The sequence below is a fragment of the Phascolarctos cinereus genome, unplaced genomic scaffold (assembly GCF_003287225.1).
Source record: "Phascolarctos cinereus isolate Bilbo 61053 unplaced genomic scaffold, phaCin_HiC Scaffold_1;HRSCAF=81, whole genome shotgun sequence".
NCBI lineage: Eukaryota > Metazoa > Chordata > Mammalia > Diprotodontia > Phascolarctidae > Phascolarctos > Phascolarctos cinereus.
Genome location: NW_027555514.1, coordinates 57,468,931 through 57,481,807, shown reverse-complemented (window position 1 = coordinate 57,481,807; position 12,877 = coordinate 57,468,931). Strand labels below are relative to the sequence as shown.

The 12,877-nt window shown below is 37.9% G+C and overlaps 1 protein-coding gene across 1 annotated transcript in view; it reads right to left on the bottom strand.

The window, feature by feature from the left end:
* Positions 1-12,877, bottom strand: part of PLXDC2 (plexin domain containing 2) — a 495,943-nt gene that overhangs the window by 412,802 nt on the left and 70,264 nt on the right.

The window sequence follows — 12,877 nt, the reverse complement described above, 5'->3', positions numbered from 1 at the left end:
ACTACTAAATGGAGTGATTTTGCTTTATTTTTTTAATACAAATTGGTGTCCTTTGCTTATAATATGGTTCCTTGCCCTTAACATAAATAGGGCTTGAGGTAGAATGCCACCAATCACATCTTTTTACATGTTTAAAGCTAGCTGAGAAAGAGATGAAATGTTTAAGTGAAATCACCACCCTGACATCAATAGCAAACCATTAATTTTTTAAGTCGCATGTGGTCAGAGTCAGAGTACTTAAAGAATAGGGCACCAAGATTTCTCTCTGCCACACTTTCAATATGCCAGGATCAAATGGGCCAAGTAACTAATTATGAATATGAAATACCTTCAATCCATGCAGAGGACATCACATTCTAAGTTTTCTGCCCAAATCTTTGGGAGATGACATAACATTAATTAGCCCTAAAATCTGAAGTTTCCATGAAATTCTTGCAGGAGAAGTTTCAGGTGGGAGTAAGAAAGGCATAGTCACTGCACCTGTAAGTTCACTGATACATCTACCCTTAGATGAGGAACCTCTCCTCCCAATACAAGCGACATTTTCTCCAAAACTTATAAAATCATAATCTTAGAGAGTCTCCTGGGGTCAGTGATAGGTTACAGAGTCACACAAGTGAGAGGACAGATTTGATTTCAGGTTCTCCTAGTCCCAAATCCAACTCTCTCTTCACTATGCCATTCTAATTGGGGAAGGAAGCAAGAAGGAAAATGAGAAGCTCCATTCATTTTGTTTCCAAAAGTACTTGTCCAAGTCTTGCACATGTAGACACTTCATAAATTCCTCAGTGCTTTCTGGTACCTTTTTCAGTCTACTAGCACCCATCAAGTTGTACTACAGCAGCAGTGTATTAACTGAAGCCTCTGTGGTTTCAAAAGAATGAGTTTCAGTTAGTAGCTTTTAGTCCAGTACAATTAGAGGGCCCTTCAAAGCCCAGATGAGTTGATGTGTTTTCCTGAGTCCCAAGGAGCTATATAGACAGCACAACAAATCAGAGACATTATGATAAAAGACAAGGAGACATTAAAGGTTTTATTGCAAACAGAGGCATTATGTATCCTTCAAACCCAGGACAGATCGTGGCTAATAGGAGACATTTCATAAATGTTTGTTGCTATACATGTGTGTGTGCATACACATATGCGTATGCATGTACACATATGTATACACACATGCACACACATATAAAGCATGTTTACATGTGTGTACATGTGTCTGTTATATATACATAAACCTACATATACATATATATATGTGTGTGTGTGTATGTGTTTTGTGTGTGTGTACTTGTGTTTACACACACATACTATTGAAAGGTGCCTGTATAGAGAATCAGCTTGATTATTTACAACATATACTAACTATGGAGTTAGCCACAGTTTGACACTGTTCTATTATGTTCTATTATATAGATGTGTATATTTCCCACCATCATGCAAGTGGTATAAAATTATAGACGTGTTGCCTGAAACTAGATATTAATTTTGTTTCTAACTTAATTAGAACTATAAAAAGATGACTTCAGAGAATTTAATTACCAGTCTTAAGAGCAGAGGCATGGTCAGCATTACAGTATTTATTAATTGATGGCTAAGTGAGAAATGTTAGGAACATCTTGGTTTAGTTCTACGACCACTAGACGGAGACTTTCAGTAGCCAAAGGTAATCAGTAGATCAATGATTTGGTTAAAAAAAAAAAGGAAATACACAATTTTCTTCTAAGTCTTTAACAAAGATGAATCATTTCCCTCAATTTTATGATTTCAAAAACACTCAGAATTAAGGAAAGAGGGTCTGTCATCTTCCACTCCTACTTCCTTTGTCTTTTCAAAGCCTGCTTGGAACAATCTTCCAACTTTTAGCCCAAAATGTCACAAATGAACAAAAGAAAAAGATCAGAACAGGTGATTGTGTTCTCTTTAGTGAGCATTTGAATGAATTCTACATAAGTTGCAAAATCCAAAAAGTTGATTGTGCTACCCAGGCCAGAAAAATGACATATTTCTTCTAGGTATCTGCATAACTTACTGTGATAAAGCCATTCAACATAAGAGACTGTGTGAGGCATGTTTTCTTCTTTCTTTCAGCTGGCTCAGCTATAATGTCATCTCTGAATGACTTACACCATGCTGACAGTGTCTAAGTGAGATTGTAAAAAGCTGTCCTGCCCATTGTAGATAATTGTTTCATTTTCTTTCATGTTTACACCAAGTGCCCTGGAGTATTTCCATTAACCCTTTTATATGCCAGAGTTAAAAAAAAAAAGGCACTGACATCACTTTAGACCTTGTGTGGTCTCTGTCATAAAATTTTCCATTTGAAAACAGGAGAAAACTTGGTGCAAAAGAGAGGGCAACAATTTAATGCAGTTTTACTTGAGAATTTGGGAACTGGCAGTGAGGCAGGAAATCACTTGGTTCACATTCTGGCTCTGATACTTATAAAATGTGTGAATCAGCCAAGATATGTAACTTTTCAGCCTCAATTTCCTCATCTGATAAATTGGAACAATGACACGTGCATTGCAGGATCATAGATTTAAAACTGAAAGGGAGGTAACTTACAAATCTTAAAGAGTTATATAAATGTGAGAGAAAACAGATAGAAGTAAAGGATGTTATTTAATGAGAATGAGTTCAATCTTAGGATGTTTGTGAGTGTTGGGGGTTGGAGTGTAGGAGGTGGTATTATGTGTATTTTTAGATGCCAAAGAAATGCTATTTTAAGATATTACTAAGTAACATAACCAAGCTGAACTTAATACCTCTAGTTTTCTAACTCACTAGGAATCACAGATATGATTTTGATGGCAAAAAACTTGAAAACAAGGTACATAGTACATGCCCCTCCCATGCTATGTACAGAAAGGCTCTTGATAAGTATCTATTAAATTAACAAATGAAGCATGATTTTGCAAACAAAGAGATTAGAGTAAAGGAGGCAGAAATTATGTTGGCCTAGGTGAGGAAGAACACTGTCTATATTATCCCACCTGCATCACAGAAGCCTTCTCACCTGGAGATGCCTCTTTCTTGAAGCCTTCTCTTCTGATTGGTGAATTGCTGGCCTGGATCTCCAGTTCATGAGCTCCCTGGATCATGCTCATGTCACTCCCGGCACTGCCCCTTTTCAAGAATTTTTGATCTCCTCCCCAGTAGCTCTGTTACTGTGAGTGACACACTATTTTTGTAGCCCTTCTGTATGGTGTCTTTCCCCCATTAGAATATAATCTCCTTCAGGATAGGGACTGTCTTTTGTGCTTATATTTACATTTCTAGTGAATGACACAGTACCTTAAGACTCTATCTATTTATCTATGTATCTGAACTGCACTGTTGGATATAGAAGTGGAAAGCAAGAGTTAGATGCTAGAGATATCAGGGAAGTAAAATAGATAACATAGGGCAAAGGACTTGATGGCAGAGGGGTTGGGGGTGGCAGAAGAGGCACAGACTTTAATGACCAGGATGATGGTAAGGCAGTCAATACAAAGAGAGCAAATCAGATCATGAGCTTATGTATGTGCAGACATCATGTACTGTGGTATTTGGTGGCAGAGGAAAAGATTTTAAAGGTACCTTAAACTCAATATGGCCCAAACTAAAATAACTCATTCTCCCCATTCTGCTTCTGCTGACAGCACTGCGTCTGTAGTATTATGTGGTAGGAATAGCATTGTAACTCTGAGTGAGAGTTAGGATGTGACATGTACCAGGAAAGCCAAACCACCATCACCACAATGACTCCCATCTCCCCTCAGATCCTAATAGGGACACCCCAGGATCCTGAATCCAACAGCCTTGGGCAGAACAGTGTCAAACCACCAACACATCAGCCATACCTCCAGCCCATCTCCTACAGCCATCAATGAGGGGGAAAATCACTGGGGAGAGTGGACAAGGTACATTTCTCATCATCACCAGCAACGACTGCTATTCAACGAACACCAAAAGGCAGACAGGCAGTACCTCTCCTTCCAAACTTCCATTCCTATTTCTAGGGCAGTGCTCACAGCCATCATTCGGGGAAGCAACCCCTATAAAGAAAGGCTCAGCCATCCGCATCAGCTACCAATTGGCAAAGCCAGAGAGCAAAGGATTCTGAGACAGAGACAGAAGGCAACATGTGTCAGGCAAATGAAACGACCACCATAATCACTTAAGACAATCACCATTTCCCATCAAATACTGATGGGGATAGCCCATGATGCTGAACCTTGGAGTCTTGGGAACAGGAATGCTTCCATACCAGTTCTTTCAACTATCATACCAGGAAGCAACCCCTCTGGTGGGTTGCCATATAGGAATTGCCTTTGCAGGGGATAAAGCCAAAATTATTGAAGACCCAGGAATGAAAGCTCGTGCCACCAAAGTCCTTGGCAGTGTCAAGTGGCTCAGCAGAAGAAACTGATGGAAATTGCATCAAAGAAAAGTCATTAATATCTGCTTTGCCACTGTACCCTAAAGATTATGGGACTTTTCTACGTGACTTGCAGAAAGTGTGTATTGTCTCCCCCAGTAGCATGTGAATTCCTTGAGAGCAGGGACCTTCTTACATTTTTGTTTTCCCAATGCTTAGCACAATGTTTTTTAGGCAGTAAGCAATTCATAAATGCTTCATTCATTCATTCATTTGGAGTCAAAGACCCGGGCTTACCTCTATTCTTTAGTACCTGTGTGATCATGGTTGGAAAAGCTACTTCTCTTGGACTCAGTTTCTTCCTTTGTAAGGTGAAGGGAGCTATACTACATGAACTCTAAAATCTTTTCCAATTTTAAAGTCTCTGGTTCAATGAAGAGACATCCTAGTTGCCTATGAAAGAGGGTGGGTCAAGGAGATATATTCAAATGCCTCTAAGTGGAGTTTTATTGCCTTAATTGTATTACCCAGCAGTCTTTGCTCATTCCTGTCATCATTCGTGAAGTAAGAATGAGGTGGGAGATAGTGGGGCAATAAAAGGACTTAGCTCTCAGGGAATTGTTCCCAATTGATTTCAATGTATCCAATGGTGAGAAAGGAGGATAAGCAGAAAATGTGCAATTGACATTTCTTTGCCCAACTTGCTCTTACCTGCCTGACAGTAACATGAGGGCAAATGAGCATCAGAAAGGACCTTGCAGCCTGTAAGATAGCTAATAGCCTTCAGTTTCAAATACCCAAGCTTTTCAAATCTCAGTTTTAAAAAGGCATATGAAGAAAGATGCTATCTACATCCAGAGAAAGAAACGATAAATAAACAAAAGTATGTATGGAATAATTTTACATATGCATATGCACATGTATAAATGTGTACATGTATGTATATACATATACACATACATATATATGCATGTATATATGTGTATACATATACACATACATACACATATATGTACATACACACACCTATTTGGGTCTAATGGTAGCTATCTCAGGGGGAGAATAAAAGAAACTTACATAACAATTTTGTTATATATTTGAATGGAATAGCAAGTTGTGCATAGTAGATTTACAGTTTCACGTACAGTCAACTATTTTATTGCCTATGTTATGAAAATGCTTGTTTTATTCCATAAATTAAAAATAAAATTTAAAAAGGAGCACCAAATAAATTATAGAGATCTCACACCCTAAGATAGCATCAGGACATTTATTTTTCTGACCATGGAAACTCATCATTAACATGGTAAAACTGTGTCTTGATTACAAAATGCTTAAGGCCAAACATGACATTAACATAATCTGAAGGATTTAGGTCCTTGGATAATGTTTTATGTGGGAATTGAAAGTGTGTTTTTTATGGGTGTGGAATTAGATATGTCATAAAAGAGACACGTGAGTCAGTAAACAGGCCTGCTCAGCAGTACCAACCCCGTGTTCCCTTCTCTTTTTAGTATGTTTATTGGTTTAGTTCACAAGATATCATTTCACATCACCCTTGCCACCATGGACTAGGAACAGAAAATATGTTTTACTGAACCCAATCTCCAACACACAAAATAAAATCTTTACTACCAATAGGAAAACACTGTAGACAATCCCTACTATCTGGATTGCTTAGGAACCTTAGCTGTCATTTTTGTGGACCTATCCCTTTAATTCATTCTAGTAACTGCCAATGAGTCCATGCTAGGCCTTTCTACTTCCCATGCCACTGGTCTCTTGTTTTGCTTGTGTAGTTGGTTAAAACTCTTGACTCCAAAATGCCCATTTTAGGGTGATAGATAAGAGAGGGTCACTATCAGGAATTATAGCCAACTGAAAAAAAAAAGTGAAAATGTAGTATTTTCTTGAAAATAAAAAAAAGAAAGCAACACTGAAATCAGGTTATGGGCTGGAAAACAATCAAATAAACTTCAGCATTAACTAATAACCCATTGTTATCTAGAGTTTGATTTTTATAGTAATAAATAACTACTTAACCATAATCCAAGGATTGATTTCTCTTAACAGAATCCTAGTATATGAGATGATGATGATGATAGATACATAGATACATACATAGATATGGAGAGATATGGACAGATGATGGATAGTTGGGAAGGAGGAAAGGAAGGAAGGAAGAAAGGAAGGAATGAAGGGAGGGAGGGAGGGAAAAAGCTTATTTCATCTGATCAGCCAACTATTTATTTTATCTATGAGGAGACAAAGACCCAGAAAGGTGAAGTTACTTGCTCACACACACTAAGTGGCAGAGTCAGGATTTGAACCCATACCTTCACATTTCCAAATTCATCATTCTTCCACTATACTCTACAAGTTAGAACATGCTAAAATCAGCTATCCAAAATTACAGGAGAAAGTTGATCCAAAGTTATCCTGAAGAAACATCTGGAAAACTGAATCAATACAGGTAGATATCTCTGTGTTATTACTCTTATTTCAGTCCAATCATAAGGATATTATTGGGGATTTGTCGAGTACTACTACTTAAATATGGATGTTATATAATAATAAAATGCATGAAATGCTATACAATAATCTAAAATTGCTTACAAATCATCAAGAATTCTAGAAGGAATTAGAGAAATAATCTTATGATCTCCAGATTGATGAGTTGTAGCATCAATTGAGAAATATGCAAAATTTAATATGCTACTGTTACTAACCATTTAGAAAAAAGCTTTCAGGGTTTTATGAGTCTAAATAATGGATCTTTCGAGTGGTTCTCATTTGTACTTCTGCTTTTTATATTAAAGTGCTTCAGCAGATTCATTTAGAACTATGTTTCTAAATATCAAAGCAACCTGTTGGGAAAGTGAAATTGACACTGTTCATTGAGCATTGTGCTGTCTGAAAAATAGTTATGTAACACTAACTGGTTGTTTTGCTGGGTTTTCTATTGATTGTTTTTAATGAAATTAATGAAGCTAGTTTGAGTGTTGTAGAAATAGCCTTTAACATCTAGAGTCTGAGTGTTGTAGAAATAGCCTTTAACATCTAGAGTCTAATAAATTCCCAGGCAAGCTAAGAGAAGCCAAAGAAGAGAAGAAAAAGATCGAATCTAAAAGCATTTATTAAGGACCCACTATGTGCCAGACATAATTATGCTACATGTTGGGAATGTAAAGAAAAAAAAAAGGAAGAAATAAAAAGTCCCCTGCTCTTAAAAAAGCCCACAGTCTAATAAGGAAGACAATATGCAAACGACTCTATCCAAACAAGATCTAGGTAAGATAAAATGGCCATAATCAACAGAGGTAAGGGGACTTAGGAAAGATTTTTTTGGAGATGGTGGCATTGTATCTGGGATGGGAATGAAGCTAGGCGATCTAGAACACAGAGATGAGGAAGGAGACAATTCTAGACACGGGGGTAGCCAGTGAAAACTTAAGAGGGTCAGGAGATCCAGGGCTGTTTTCAAAAGAAACTAGTAGATAGGAAAGGAAAATAGAAAGAAGCTAAAACAAAACAGAGGGAAGGGTATTAAAGCCTAGGAAGGCACTCCAGGAATAGAGAGCCTTTCTGTTGGTTCTGGTAAGGAGGCTGATGTATCACAGAATGAAGTAATCTAAGGCAGGGATTCTTAACCTTTTTGTGTGTGTCATGGACCCCACTTTGGCAATCTGCTGAAGTCTATGGAGCCCTTCTCAAAATAATATTTTAAATGCATAAAATATGTAAGATTATAAAAGAAAACAAAGTGGAGTAAAAATATCCATTTTTCTAATTTGTCACCATTCAATTTCATAGATTCCCCCCAAAAAAAATATGTTCATGGATCCTAATTTAAGATCAGCATTCTAGAAATATGCAAGCCAAGCCAGCCAAAACTAGCCTCAGTTACATTTCTGTTTCTGATTTCCAAGCAGTAAATGATTAATTAGTTATATTTTTAGAGGAAAGTAACTTCACTCCATCCTCTTTGACAACTCCCATATTTCAGCATACATTCCAGCATAACTGGTGGCTTCTCTCATCCCAATGCATGTTTACAACATAGTGAGGAAAAACCAGACCATCTATGCAATATTATCATTCCTCTAACCTAATTGGAGACAAGTTGCAGGTGCCATATGGAGCATTAGTAATTTAATATGTCATCATTAGGATAATGACATGGAAATGAACATAAAAATAGCCTGTATAATGTGGGAATCAATATTTTACCTTCCTACTCATTTAAAAAACAATAGGAAAATTTGCTATTTTTTTAAAGGAAATTACAAACTTTTATCAAATGGGAAAAATGAAAGACACATAGTCAGTTACATGAATGAAACCTTTTAAAGACTGACTGTTCCCACTCCACCAACTAAAGAAAAGAGGGAAAAACAACTGAAATACCTTTTCATCTGTGCCTCCTGTATGATCCCACCTTTAACTAGGCCCTATCAGGAGGTGGAATGAAGAAGTTAGAGGACAGCTACTGAAATGGAAGATACTGAATATTCAAAAGTGGTCCATGTCAACAAATTAAGGCACCATATATAAAACCTCAAGCTGGTTTAGTCATGGCCCAGTCCAATTAATAGTGTCCCAGAGAAACTCACCAGCCATTACTGTGTCTACAAAACAATGAAACATCTGAATGACAATCAGTTTAAAAAAAAAAAAAGACCAAGCCACAGACCTTGTATTTGTAACACTAAGAGGCAGAGGAATAAAACTGAAAGAAAGAGCACTGGCTTTGGTGAGGCTGGCTATCTGTATGTCCTTGGTCAAGTCACTTGCCTTCCTTGGCTGCAGCTTCCTCAGCTTGCCGGTGAGGGGTTTGAAGTAAATGGCCCAGAGCCCTTCCTAGAGCAAGCTCTACGTTCCTGCAATCTAGATAGTTAGAAGTACTCAAATAGTCAGTGGAATAAATTGTTCAAAGTATTCATGTAATTGTTGTCGTTTGACCTTCATTCTCGAAGAGGACCATGACATCAGGAAGGTGATGGATGCCATGACTTGCAAGTGAACTGGACTGAAGTGGGGGGGGGGGGTGCAAAGTCACCAGCCTCATTTTCTCCTTGTTCTGACATACATATATAGAGCATTCTGATCTATATCTAACTACTGGACCCCAGATGGCTCCCGAGGAGAGGAGATTCATGTAATGAAGATTTTCTGAATGAATAAGGAGGAAATGTGGTGTGAGTGAGGAGCAATGAGCCTGGAGTCAGTTTGATCTCTCTCACATGACTTTGGACACTGGGCTTCAGTGTCCTTCTTGATAGAACAAGGAGGTCAGATTACATGATTCCAAAATGTCTAAAATCTTTGATGTTGTGACTTAGCATGAGCAGAGAGTTCAGAGACGTTTGTCTTTGTTGTTGTTCAATCGTTTCAGTTATATTCAACACTTCATGACCCCATTTGGGTTTTTTTTTTTTGCAAAGATACTAGAGTAGTTTGTCATTTTCTTCTCTAGCTCATTTTACAGATGAAGAAACTGAGGCAAACAGAGTGACTTGCCCGGGGCCACACAGCTAGGAAGTGTCTGAGGCCAGATTTTAACTCAGGAAAAGGAGTCTTCCTGACTCCAGGACTGGCACTCTATCCACTGTACCACCAACTGAGAAAATATTTTATTTCTTTTGTCATTAAACAAGACCATAGCTAATTCATCTCAGATAAATAAATAAAAAATATTCAATCAAGGATGCAGCATGATGCAGTGGTTTGAGCGTTGCTTCTGGAGTCCAAGGAACTCCATAGGAAATGACAATTAATCTTCCTGGCCCCCAGTTCCTCCATTTGTAAAATGAAGGGGTTTGACTTTCTGGCCTCTGGCGTCCCTTCCAGTTTGAGATTCATGATCCTAAGTATTTAAATGAGCATGCCCAGCTTTGTACTAGGAACACTTAACCTGACAACAATTATTTCCTTTAAAACTGCCTATGAAAACAGCATCTAGGAGGCCCTCACAAATCACCTCATTCAGCCAAGACACTCAGTTTTGATGGGTGGGGATGGGAATTTCTCCACCCATCAGAACCAAAGCTTCAATGCCTCCAATATCATCCAGCACACACTGGGCACTCCCACTTTAATGATAGTCAGAAAGCTTTGCCATTCTTTTCTCTCTTTTTGTTTTTTCAGTCAAAGACAAGGTTTATTAGAACATCTGTCATGTTGAGCAGACTCTTAAAGAGTCTGAACACTAGTGAGCTACTGGCCAGATTTTAAGAATTTGAGCCCATTCTTAGCTTTTCAATCATTTCTATTTTCCCAACACTTAAATTTTACCTACTGAAAGGATTTCAATATCCCCACCATAGCTGGTTGAGAGCCCTGAAAGCACAGTGATTTTGAAATAATCCACCGGCAAATTTTAAGGGCAACTTGCCCCAATCAAGTGGCCTCATTTACTAGTTGACAAACTGTGCCTGAGGCCAGAGCATCAGTGAAAACTGAGTAGACAGCAGATCGGCTATGAAGATAAAAAGAAAAACATTCCATATGGGTGTGGAGGTGACTCTCCCAAAGTGGGGAGCTGGCTTTCAAATTTCCTAACTCAATTTGACTGTCATCTGAGAGGAAGTAGCAGATGTAATCAAAGGCATTTCAAAATAGCACTTTGGAGGGAGAAAGGGGCTTATTTAGATAGAGAAACATTAACAGTGGGGAGAGATGACCTAACAATTGGGAGAAAGAAATAAGTTTCGTAGTAAAGAGCAACAGATTAATTTATTTTGGCCAAAGAAGTAAATAGCCTTTAAAAAATTACATTAACATTCAAGAGTTATAGTTTAGTTTCAATTAGCTAGGTGCAGTTAGATGTTTCTCCTTTTTGGATAAATTCTTCAATTACCTCTAAAGAGATACTTGCCTAAGGAAGTCTTACTTATTAGAGGTGGAAAAAGTTTAACTCTTTGTTTTTTAACTGTCTGATTCTACCCTCAACACTACTCCCACTGAATCATAGATCAGTCCAGCAACAGGCAAGGGGAGATGTTTCTTGAAAGAATATTAATAGATACTATTTATACACAGCATAAGGTTTGCAAAGAACTTTACAGATATTATCCCATTAGCCCTCACAATAGCCCTGTGAGCTAAGTGACATGATTATCTCCATTTTATAGATAAGGAACTGAAACAGAATAAGTGACTTGCCTAGGGTCTCACAGCTAGCAATTATCTGAGATAGATTCAAACTAGGTTCTTCCTGACTCAGAGCCCCAGACTTTATTCGCTGTACCACTTAACTGCATTTAGAAAGAATTCTGAACTAAGGATCATCAGTCATGAGATGTGAAGTGGAATCCTAGTTTGATCTTTACTTTCTTGGTGACTTTGGAAACCTGGAAGCTTATGCTAGCTCTGGACTTCCCACACGGGAATTCCCCTGGGCTCTGACGGCCCCTTTTTCAGACTTCTGGCTTCTGGCCGAGCCTCCATTTTAAGGAGGACACCCAGACCTGCCAAGTCTCTATTCTTCTCCAAGCTGCACTTCCTGCTTTCCTCCTGGACTTTCTCTATAACACCCCACCCCAGGTACCTTCATCTACCTCTCACCCCTTCCCAGGTTCCCTTTAATATTGTATTCCTCCATTAGAATGCAAGTTTCTTGATGGCAAGGTCTGTCTGCTTTCATTTTTATCCTTAGCGCTCAACAGAGTTTCTTGTACAGAATGTTTAATAAATGCTCGTGGACTTACTGAACTAGCCCCAGCTTCCTCATCTGCAAAAAGAAGTTGGACTCAGTGACCTCAAAGGGTCCCTACCAGCTCTTAAACTCTATACACTTTAGGAAGGCTTCAATATAGTTACAAAAAGAAGGGAGAATGTGAAAAATAGTACTTTCTTCCTTTTAGATGAAATCTAAATTCCAGAGTGTTAAAGGGAAGAATGGATTGCTACAAATGTAAGCTTGGCCTTGTATATTTGAAATGGCAGGCAGCCATATACATCAGGGTTATGGCATTACTTTAGTCAGGGAAAAAGAGATCACTATCAAATAATCTTTTTTTTTTTAATATGGCACAACTGTCAATTTGCATTTTAATTCAATATACTAAGAAGCACATAAATTATACCCAACATCAGCAGCAATACTGTTTTTTCCAATTTGGAGAGTTCCTCTTTTAATCCCTATCACCCAACCACACTATCTCCTCAAAAACATCTCTACTTTTTTTTCCCTAAAAATTGCTGTTCTATGTAACTCTTTGGATGGGAGAGATACTAGCTAAAGGATCCTTCTTTAAGAATTTTTTTTTTCCTTATGCTCCTTAATGCTAATGTCTTTCCTATGAAACTATCTGTAATTTATCCTATATTTATCTTATTTGTTGATAGTTTTTAACATGTTGTCTCCTCCACTAGACTGTAAGTTCCTTGAGGGCAGGAAATTTTTTTAACCTTTATTTGTATCCCCAGAACTTAGAACAGTGACTGCCACTTAGTATATGTTTCATAAATGCTTGTTGACTTGATCTGATGAATAAAAGGAATCAACTCTGGGGT